Raw genomic sequence first — 11,175 nt, 5'->3', positions numbered from 1 at the left:
ATGCGACAATTAGACATGAAGAATGCATTCCTACATGGCTACCTCAAAAAAACCATCTGCATAGAACAACCTCCTAGATTCAAGAATTTCGAAATGCCAAATCATGTGTGCAAGCTATACAAATCTCTCTATGGCCTCAAACAAGCACCATGAGCATGGTTTGATTGGTTGTCCGACTTTCTAATCCACACTAGCTTATTATGCAGCCAAGCTGACCCTTCTCTTTTTACATTATGCAAGAACAATATAATTGTGCTTATGCTTATTTACATTGATGATATTGTTCTCACAGGTAATGATGACAAATTTATTGAGAATTTGATAAATAGACTCCACATAGAATTTGCTCTCAAAGACCTTGGAAAACTACGCTACTTCCTTCAACCTTGAAGTACAATATTTCTCAGAAGGAATCATAATCTCACAAAGCAAGCACAACAAGGACCTACTATACCGAGCCAAGCTCACCGATTGCTCTCATTTCAACACCCCAATGGCTCTTAAGTCGCAGTTTTCACCACAAGACTCCAGAAGCATTGATCCAAAAGAATACAGAAGTCTAGCAGGTGCTTTCCAATACCTCACCTACACACAACTCGACATTGTTCAGGATGTCAACACCTCCAATCTCCAACTGAAGGAAATATGAAAGCCATCAAATGTATTCTCGGATATCTCAATGGAATGATTCACTGTGTCCTCACATTCTTAGCTCAAAGTCCATTTAAGCTCCATGGATATTGTGATGTAGACTAGGCCAATTGCTCAGATACAAGGCGTAGTACAAGTGGACATTCCATTTATGAGTGCCAACTGTGTCTCTCAGTCCTCCAAGAAACAACCCATGATCTCTAGATCAAGCATAAAAGCAGAATATCGAGTCATGACTTCCACAACTGCTGATGTTAAGTTAATACTTGCATGATAATGTACACTTGTCAAGCTTTTGTTATACTTTGCTTCATTGTACTAGTCATTAGTCATGCATGTTTTCTGTTAATTCCATCTCCTACATGTATAGTTGCATGAGTTTGTTGTCTTTATGCCATAACACTTGTGTCTAGATTATGTTACAAGTGTTAATCATGCCTACTGCATATTTAACTTGTACTTCAATATGATCAATGAAGTATGTTCTGCAGTTTCTTGTAACCATCGACAGTCTTTCTTTCAAGTTTTGTTAACCTCTGTTTTAGTTCTATAACAGAGCATCTTTGTCATCTGGTTCTCTCTTATAGAATAGAAATATATCATGGTATCAGAGCTCTTGCAAATATAAGATCTCAGTTGGACCTGAAATACCAAAAAACTCACCATACATCTAAAGTCAAGCCACCACTCTTCAAATTGCTCAAACTTCAGCAATATGTCGACTCCCACTATTTCTCACCCATCTCCACCAATCTTTGATGGCAAAAATTACTCATTGTGGGCTGTCAAGATAGAGGCCTATCTCAAAAGATATGACCTTTGGAATGCCATAGAATCTAAGGAAGAGCCACCTGCATTGAGAGATAATGCAACAATTACTCAGATTAAACAGTACGTTGAAGAGGTAGCAAAGCGATACAAGGCTTTGTCATTCATTCATGCAGCTGTGTCTGAGACAATATTTAGCAGAATCATAGGTTGCAAGACTGCAAAACAAGCATGGAATAAACTCTAGGAGGAGTTTCAAGGCTCTGCAAGAATGAAACAAATGCGGGCTCAAAATCTTCGAAAAGAGTTTGAGCTTCTCAAAATGAAAGACAATCAATTTGTCATGGACTATACTGATTGAGTCATGCATCTGGTAAATCAGATTCGTATGCTAGGTGAAGACTTGAAAGAGGTACAGGTTGTTGAAAAAATTCTTAACAGTGTTCCAGAAAAATTTAAAGGAATAGTGTCCTCTTTAAAGCATACTAAAGACTTGACTCAACTCACTGTTACTGAGCTAGTGAGTGCACTTGAAGCTTATGAACAGAGGAGAACTGCATGTCAAGATGCTACTGTGGAGGGTGCATTAGTTGCTAAACATAAAGGGAAAGCCAACATTGATTCTGGTTCTAAGAAAAATTTTAGAGAAAAAGATAAAAAGCTTTACCAACCAAGTCATTTCTCCAGCAAAAAAAACAAGTTTAAAATGTGTTCTTATTGCAAGAAACGGAACCATGCAGAAGAACACTGCTGGTTTAGGCCATATGCTAAATGCAAAGCTTCCAATGAAGTTGGTCACATGGAGAAAGTTTGTAAGAACAAACAAACTGCACTAGAAAAACCAACAAAGGAGACTGAAAAAGCTGAATGGCTAAAGAAACCTTGTTTATGGCACTGACAAATTCTCATCAAGCTGATAATCCTCAATGCTTGCTCGATAGTGGATGCTCCAATCATATGACTCCTTTTGAAGCTATGTTTATTGATTTGGACAAGAATTATAGCTCACAAGTTAAAATAGGCAACGGGCTTTACCTACATGCAGTAGGAAAAGGGACAGTCAGTGTGCAAGCTTGTTTTGGCACCAAGCACATCTCTGAGGTTCTTTCAGCTCCAACCATCACTCAAAATCTATTGAGTGTTAGACAAATCGTGGAAGACTCTTATGTTTTACTATTCCAAGATTCTGCATGTACCATCTATGAACCCACAGGTGATTATTTGATGACTATTACAATGAGAAATAGAATCTTCTCCCTAAATTGGAATGATTCTTGCATGCAAGCAACCACAGTTGTTGATGAAACAAACTTATGGCATAAGCGGCTTGGGCACTGCAACTATCCCTCTCTTAATCAAGTAAGTTCTGCTGGCTTACTTGATAACTTACCTAAATTGTCTAACAAAGGTCCAGTTTGCAGTGCATGTCAATTTGGGAAGTTGTCAAGGAAGCCCTATCCTCTAGCCAGTAGAAATTGAGCAAAAATCAAGCTTGAATTGGTTCATACTGATGTAGCAGGTCCTATGAAAGTTGAGTCATTGGTTGGCAGTAGATTCTACTTAATATTCATTGATGATATGTCTACAATTTGCTGGATATACTTCTTAAAAGCAAAATCTGAAGTATTTGAAATGTTCTTGAAGTTTAAGGCCAAAGTAAAGCTTTAGACAAGTTGCAAGATAAAGACCTTTAGGTTTGATAATGGGGTGAATATACCTCGAATGAGTTTTCTAAATTTCTCCTAAGTACTGGAATTTCTCATCAACTCACTACACCATATTCTCCTCAGCAGAATGCTGTTTCTGAGAGAAAGAATAGAACAATACTTAAAATGTCCAGATTTTTATTGTTCGAGAAGAATTTGCCCAAGAAATTTTGGGCAAAAGCTGCTAGCACAGCAGTATATCTGCTCAACTTGCTTCCTACTAGAGCCTTAGTGAACAAAACTCCATTTGAAGCTTGGCATGGCTTTAGACCATCTGTTGATCATCTTCGAATATTTGAAAGCATTTTCTACTGTCATGTGCCAAACACACAGCGTGATAAGCTTCAACAAAAAGCTCACAGGGGTACTTTCATAGGCTATAGCACACAGTAAAAAACCTATCGAATTTATCTACCAAAAAATGACAGAATAATCATTAGCAAAAATGTTACATTTGATGAAGCTTCCAACTGGAATTGGAACATATAAACTACTGCCAATAATCAAGTGCCTGCTCCTATCTTTGTGAATACTGATGTGCAAGAAAACGATGTGGTTACTGATGAACCAATTTATGATGATAACATTGATGATGAGCCTGTGAGAGGGTCACAATCCATTTATGATATTTATCATAGCAGCTTTGTGGCCATAGCCAAGCCAAACACATTTGGAGAGGCCATGCAACATCTTGAGTGGATAAATGCTATGTTTGATGAATTGGAAGTAATTAACAAAAATCAAACTTGGAGCTTGGTTGACAGACCATCAAACCAACATGTTCTTCCAGTCAAGTGGGTGTATGAGAGGAAAATAAATCTTGATGGGAGCTTAAACAAGTACAAAGCTCGCTTAGTCGTGAAAGGGTTCAGTCAAATACCAGGTTTGGATTATACTGAAACTTATGCTCCTATTGCCCGCTATGATACAATTCGTTTACTACTTGCTTTATCTGCTACTATAAGTTGGAAGGTACATCATTTAGATGTTAAATCTACTTTTTTGAATGGAGTACTTGAAGAAGAAATTTATGTTGAGCAGCCTGAAGGGTTCAAGTTGTTAGCTGATCAAGACAAAGTCTACAAGCTTCACAAAGCTTTATACGGCTTAAAGCAGGCTCCTAGAACCTGGTATAGCAGAATTGACAGTTATTTATCCAAGCAAGGCTTTGTGAAAAGTTGTAATGAAGCTACTTTCTTCATTTTGAGTACTAAAGATCACCAACTAATTGTCTCCTTATATGTTGATGACCTTTTGGTTACTAGAAGAGATGATGCTGCCTTGGATAAATTCAGGAAGGAAATGCAAGATGAATTCGATATGACAGACTTGGGTCCAATGAGTGATTTTCTTGGATTGCAAATTTCACAATCTGTTAAAGGCATTCAATTGTCACAAAGAAAGTATGTCTATGAAGTGTTGAAGAGATTTGGAATGAGCCAATGTAAGTCTACTTTAACTCCTTTAGTTGTGAATGACAAACTTTCAATTGACAGTGGAATTAAGCTTTAAAATCCATCTACTTACAGAAGTTTAATTGGAAGCCTTCTTTACATTTGCTCCTCGAGACCACATATTATGTTCTTTGTGAGTTTTCTTTCCAGGTTTATGCAGGAGCCTACTGATCTGCGCTATGCTGCTGGTAAATGAATTCTAAGGTATCTTAAAGGAACCTTGGATTATGAAATTCATTTCACAAGAAAGCACGACTTCAAACTCACTAGTTTCTCAAATAGTGATTGGGGAGGAAACTTAGATGACTCTAAAAGTACCTCTGGCTATGTGTTTACACTTAGAAATGGAGTATTCTCATGGAAATCCCGCAAGCAATCAGTGGTTGCTCAGTCCTCATGTGAAGCTGAATATATTTTAGCTGCTGAAGCCTCAAACCAGGCTGTTTGGTTGAGAAAACTACTTGATGACTTGTATTTTCCTCAAACTCAAGCTATTAACATGGTCATTGACAATAAGCCAACAATTGGCATCATCAAAAATCCTATGTATCATGGGAAGACAAAGCATATTAAGATTAAATTCCATGCCATTCATGATGCTAAAAAGAATGGAGATGTTGTCTTCCACCATTGCAATTCTGATAGGCAACTAGCTGATATTGTCACGACCCAGAATCTCTCTCAGGCCCATAACAATCGCTGCGACGTCCTGATTGACACTCATTATCCGGAATGCCAACCGAAACCCCTCAAGGCTTACATATCAGTTTCTTTCCTTTTCTATGAGCAATCGTTGCAAATGTGGTGCTCACATAAGACCTATCTGAGCCAAAATCTATCAAAATGTAAGCATCTTTATCAAATAAAGACATAGTACCTGTCACTGCTCCAGGTCGGTCTCGTGCCTCATCTTTTATCACAGCGAAAACTCTTGTCGAGGTACGAGTCTGTGGTCTCGAAGGTGGATGTGCCGGGGTATTACTCTCCACACCGGACCGTATGGCCACTCCTTGTCTCGGTGGCAACCTAGAAGAATCTCTCCTCTGCATATCAGTGTGAGCTGGTGAAGATGATGCAACTACCGTGGCTCGTCCTAACCGTGGGCAATTACTCCTAATATGACCCGTCTGTCCACATTGGAAACATCTTGTTGGCCCTCTACATAGCCCACTATGATAATTTTCACAATTTTTGCATCGATCAGAACTTTTGAAACTCTTCCCAAAACCAGTCATAGCAGATCTGCTAAACCTCGAAGGTCTCTGTTGTGATGGTGGAAATGGAGGTCGAGGAGATGTCACGGAAACAGAAGTAGTACTCCTTGAAATCGCTAAGTCCTTGCCTCTTTTTGCTGGCTGACTAGAAGACATACTAAGATTCCTCCTTTTTGCAAACTCAGTCCAAATCCTCCTATTATCAATCGCGAGCTTCTCAGCCCGTAAAGCCATCTGTACCACCTCCTTATGTGGCTCCCTACCAATCACTGTCATCCGCTCTCTAATCTCATTACGGAGCCCTTCTTCGAAATAACTAGCCTGATCCTACTCAGATTTCACCAGATCCGGCACATATAACATCAACTCGTTAAAACGAGTCTCGTACTCCTTTACAGTTAGATTCCCCTATTTCAAACTCAAAAATTCTCTCCTCTTTTCTTTTTGATGAAAATAAGTAAAATACTGACCATCGAATTCCCTAAGAAAATCGGACCACGTTTGAGGAGTAGTGGAACGAGACTTCACTGAATTCCACCAAGTACGAGCCCTCTTCTCTAATAATCTCGTAGCCACCATCAGCTTCATGTCGTCGTCTAATCTCATATCAGAGAGAGTCTCTGAAACCTGATTAATCCAGTCCTTTGCCACAGTGGCATCCAACTCACCCGTGAAAGACACACAACCGAGCTGTCTAGCCTCCTTTAGCTTTTTGGAAATGGATACATCCTGTACTGGTGGTGGAACTAAAGGAGTAACTAGTGGTACTATAGGTGGAACTTGACCAGTCTGAGCTCCACCAGCCATTGCGGTAAAGAAAGCTGCCAATGTTTGTGCTGCCTCAGTAGGCATGGCGAGAATACCAGTAGGTGGCGGAGGAGGTGGAGGATGTGGAGGACTATTGGCTTGCTCAGCAGCAGGTGCTGCCCGAATGGTAGACGCAGTCGATTCTTCCCCTACTGCATCTAGCTGACAACGTTGGGAACGACCTTTTCCCCTCTCAACTGATCTAGTGAGAGGTGGGCGTCCGCGTCGAGAAGGCATAATAATCTATAAGAGAAAACGAGCAAGCTTAGGGAACCTTAGGCTCTATATGAAAATGCATGCATTCTATTCAACCTAACCTAACTTAATCCAGGGCCGCACTGATACTGTAAATTTTTAAAATCACTTTAAAACTAAAAACTCTTATCTTTAAAACCAAAACCTCTAATACGAATCGAATTGTCACGACCCGAAACCTCCCTCAAGCCTATGACAATCGTCACGACGTCCCGATTGACATTCATTATCCGGAATGCCAACCGGAACCCCGCAAGGCTTACATATTAGTTTCTTTCCTTTCCTATGAGCAATCGTTGTTAAATTTTGAGTTTTTAGAGAATATACACTATTTTAGATCAAAATCAATCAAAATAAAATTTTCGCCACACAAGGGTATTTTTGTCAATTTTTTCTCAAAAATTTTCAAATTGGCTAAAACGTAATATACAAGTACAAAACACATAATTCATATTCAAAATGAGTTTAAAAGTCTAAAATCTTCATTTAAAATGAAATTACGGTTATTTGAATAAAATAAGAAAATAAAAGAAATATTAAGGGAAATATTCTATTTTCTTATAAAACAATATTTATAGAGTTATACGTGAATAATTTTTATAGCGTAAAAGCTAAATAAATTTATACATACTGAAATACAGTAAGCCAAAATATTTAATTTAATTTACAATAACAAGAGGGCCCCCGAATAAACAAAAGTAAAGAGGATTGTGAACCTACTGTTTGGAAAATGCAGATCCAATGGTAGTCCTCGATGAGATCAGCTATCTACAGTCTATACTGAACCTGAAATGGGTGGAAAGGAGTTGGGTGAGATTTTGCAATCCCAATGAGTAAACAGACATTATCATAAATATCTAAATGTGAGTAAAACTGAGGCAAGTTTAAACAACAAATTTCAACCCATTTCATAATGTTTCCAATTTATTTCTTAAACCATAAAATATTTGTAATTTACCAAAACAGTTGTTAAGGCTTATATCTTTTATTAAAATAAGGCTCAAGCCAAAACTAATCCTCGGGGATACCTTGGCCGAGGCATCTAATCGAGTCCGCCAAGCGTGTCAAAATATTCACACGTGAAACACATTTTTATTTTTAAAACAAGTCGTTCCTTGGCATTGGCCGAGTTACACATTCACGTGGGGGTTTGACGTGAAGTGAGCTCTAATACTACCCCGAGAGTTACCCTCCTCGCCTCTACAACCGGAGTAACTATATAACGGGTTTACCGTGCCCCTCTAATAGGCAGTCCATGGAAACCCGTCACTGTAGTGACTAACCCACCAATTTTAATAAAATTTCGACAGTATAACGTGGCTTTTATTTATTTATTCAACCTGCATAGTAAAAATAACTTACATAAATTTTTCAATGCACTCACAAAATATAACCACATATACTCATTTCTCATAAGCCATTTCTAGGAAAATATATATTTTTCAAGTCAATTTGCAACCTTCAATTACTCAATTTCATAATCAATACAATATATTTTTATTTGTCACATTTATTCCTAAAACATCAAAAATCCCGTTTTAATCTCGTTCTCATTTCATAAAATACATAAAGGGCATTTAAAAATAAACTCTAGATAATTTACAATAATAATAAGTTTACTCACCGTTTGTACAAACTGAAAGCTTTCTAAGCGCACTGATCACTACTCGTCGGGTACGACTTCTTTGCCTTTTTCGGAAGGCTCTCCTCCTATACCCATTATAAAAATTTACACAATTCATCACATTGATGCTAAATCACTGTATAATTAACTTAAATCCTATACTAATGCATGGTATGAAATGCAATAGCCTAAAACGGCTTAAACGCGGTATTAACCTATTTTTGGCACTTTGCCCGATAAATTGCTAACGCGCTCCATTTTAGCTCTAAATCATCCCATTCTCTCTCCAACATTTCTAACCATTAAATATCAGCCAATAACCTTCTAAAAACAACAAAATCAGCTCACTCCCTTCCTTGGAAAATTCGGCCAAAAATGGGACATTAACTCGGTTAATTTTCTACTTTGTTTTTCTATCACGTTTAATCGTTTTTCATCATTTTCTCTTCATTTCCCTTAGAATAAAATCAATTCATCATCATTGTACAGCATTGAGCATCCAGCCAAGAGTGGGTATTGTGAAAATTTAATGATTTCTTGCCCAATTTAATTTCTAAACACATTTAACTAACTAAAACTATCAATTTAACTAAAAATCAAAACCTAAAAATTTCAATTTCTCTCCCCTAGAATTTCATCCAGCCCTTGATATCACTTTTTGATCTCTCTCCTCAAGCATGCTAAATGGAAATAAAGGCATAGGAAAGGTAGAAATCAAGCTAAAATCGAAAAATCTTACCGTTAGACGCGTAAACGGGCGAAAAACGTGAATTCCCCTTTGAATTTTCTTGTTTCTCTTTGATTTTCTTTTTTTCTTCCTTTCCTCTCTATTTCCTCTCTTGTTCTTCTTTATGGCCGGCCAGCACTTAAAATGGGGTTTAAATGGGCTGACTTTTCATTAAAATAATATTATTTCATTAAAAAAAATACCACGTGTCACTTTCTCATTGGCCCATTTTTAAAATTTCATCCATTTGTTTCCAAATTTTCACCATACACTTGTCCCACATATCCATAGCTTAGATAAAATTCTCAGACTTATCCAAAGTTTTGGTGGAGTAATTTTTGAAATTTACACTTTTGCCCCCGTAAAAGTGAAAAATTACATATTTGCCCAAAAAACTGAAAAATTGCCCATAGACATATTTTTCATCCCTTCTACTCATACCATTCTCAAATTTGTCAAATTTGATCTAAATTCTCTCAAAATCTCAAATTTTGTTCAAGAGTGGTAAAATTACGATTTTGCCCCTACACTCCATAAATCACCAGAATTAAACTTTTTCACTTCCTATCATTAAATTATACTCCAAATAGTTAATCTTAGTCAAAAATTGCACTCCATGATCAAATTATTATCTTAGGTGGCAAAATGACGATTTTACCCTTGAACATCAAAATTTCCAATTTTACCCCAAATGAACCCTCGAACTCCGAACAATCATTTTTAGTCATTATTGGACTATAAAATATTAAATTTCATCCTAAAATTCCTATTTGAACTAGTTCGAGGTTAAATCAACTCAAATGTACCATTAGGTACAATACCGAGTTTCGTCTATTCTTAGGTGCTTTTCCTAGCATAATAACATGCTACTCAGTGCATGTATGTCATGGCATGTGTTTATAGTATCAGGTTTTACAGATATAATGACCAAGACACTACCAAAGCTAAGATTTTAGAGTCTTAGAAGCAAACTCAGTGTATATGCAAGTATTAAGGAGGAGTGTTAAGTTAATACTTGCATGATAATGTACATTTGTCAAGCTTTTGTTATACTTTGCTTCATTGTACTGGTCATTAGTCATGCATGTTTTCTGTTAATTCCATCTCCTACATGTAGAGCTGCATGAGTTTGTTGTCTTTATGCCATAACACTTGTGTCTAGAGTATGTTACAAGTGTTAATCATGCCTATTGCATATTTAACTTGTACTTCAATCTTATCAATGAAGTATGTTCTGCAGTTTCTTGTAACCATCGACAGTCTTTCTTTCAAGTTTTGTTAGCCTCTGTTTTAGTTCTATAACAGTGCATCTTTGCCATCTTATTCTCTATTATAGACTAGAAATATATCAAATTAGTCTATGCTACCTTCCTTCTTCAAGACATTGGCATTCGGCTTCCTCATACTCCACAACTATTCTATGATAACAGAAATGCATTATACATGATAATCAATCAAATGTTCCATGCTCCAACCAAGCACATTGAGATTGACTACCATTTTGTTAGTGAAAAGGTTACTCTCAAAGCATTTACTACACAATATATCCTGTCGACCTTTCAAATTGTAGATATTTTCACAAAGGCATTGTCAAAATTTCCTTTGCGATTTTTTCGGGGTAAGCTAAGAGTACATTCAATCATTACCTCTGGCTTGAAAAAGGGTGAAAATGAAGATTAACCATAAAAAATCTTGGTTGAAATCTCTCCCTCAACAGAATCTTATCCAACGGCTATAACTCCTCAATTCTCTCCAACGACTCCTTCCACCTTAAAGGAAAGTCCAACTCAGCTTTGCATACATTCAGCCAAATCCATGGCCCTTTCACAAGGGATTGCACAATCACGTTATAGCTGTTGAATAGAATCCTTCCTTAATAAACTTTTCTACTTAAATAACTTCTTGTGTAAATAGCACATATAGATATATGTATATATATATATATATATATATATATATATATATATAT

Source organism: Theobroma cacao, chromosome 1 (genome assembly GCF_000208745.1).
Source record: "Theobroma cacao cultivar B97-61/B2 chromosome 1, Criollo_cocoa_genome_V2, whole genome shotgun sequence".
NCBI classification, from domain to species: domain Eukaryota; kingdom Viridiplantae; phylum Streptophyta; class Magnoliopsida; order Malvales; family Malvaceae; genus Theobroma; species Theobroma cacao.
This window is presented reverse-complemented; position numbering follows the sequence as displayed.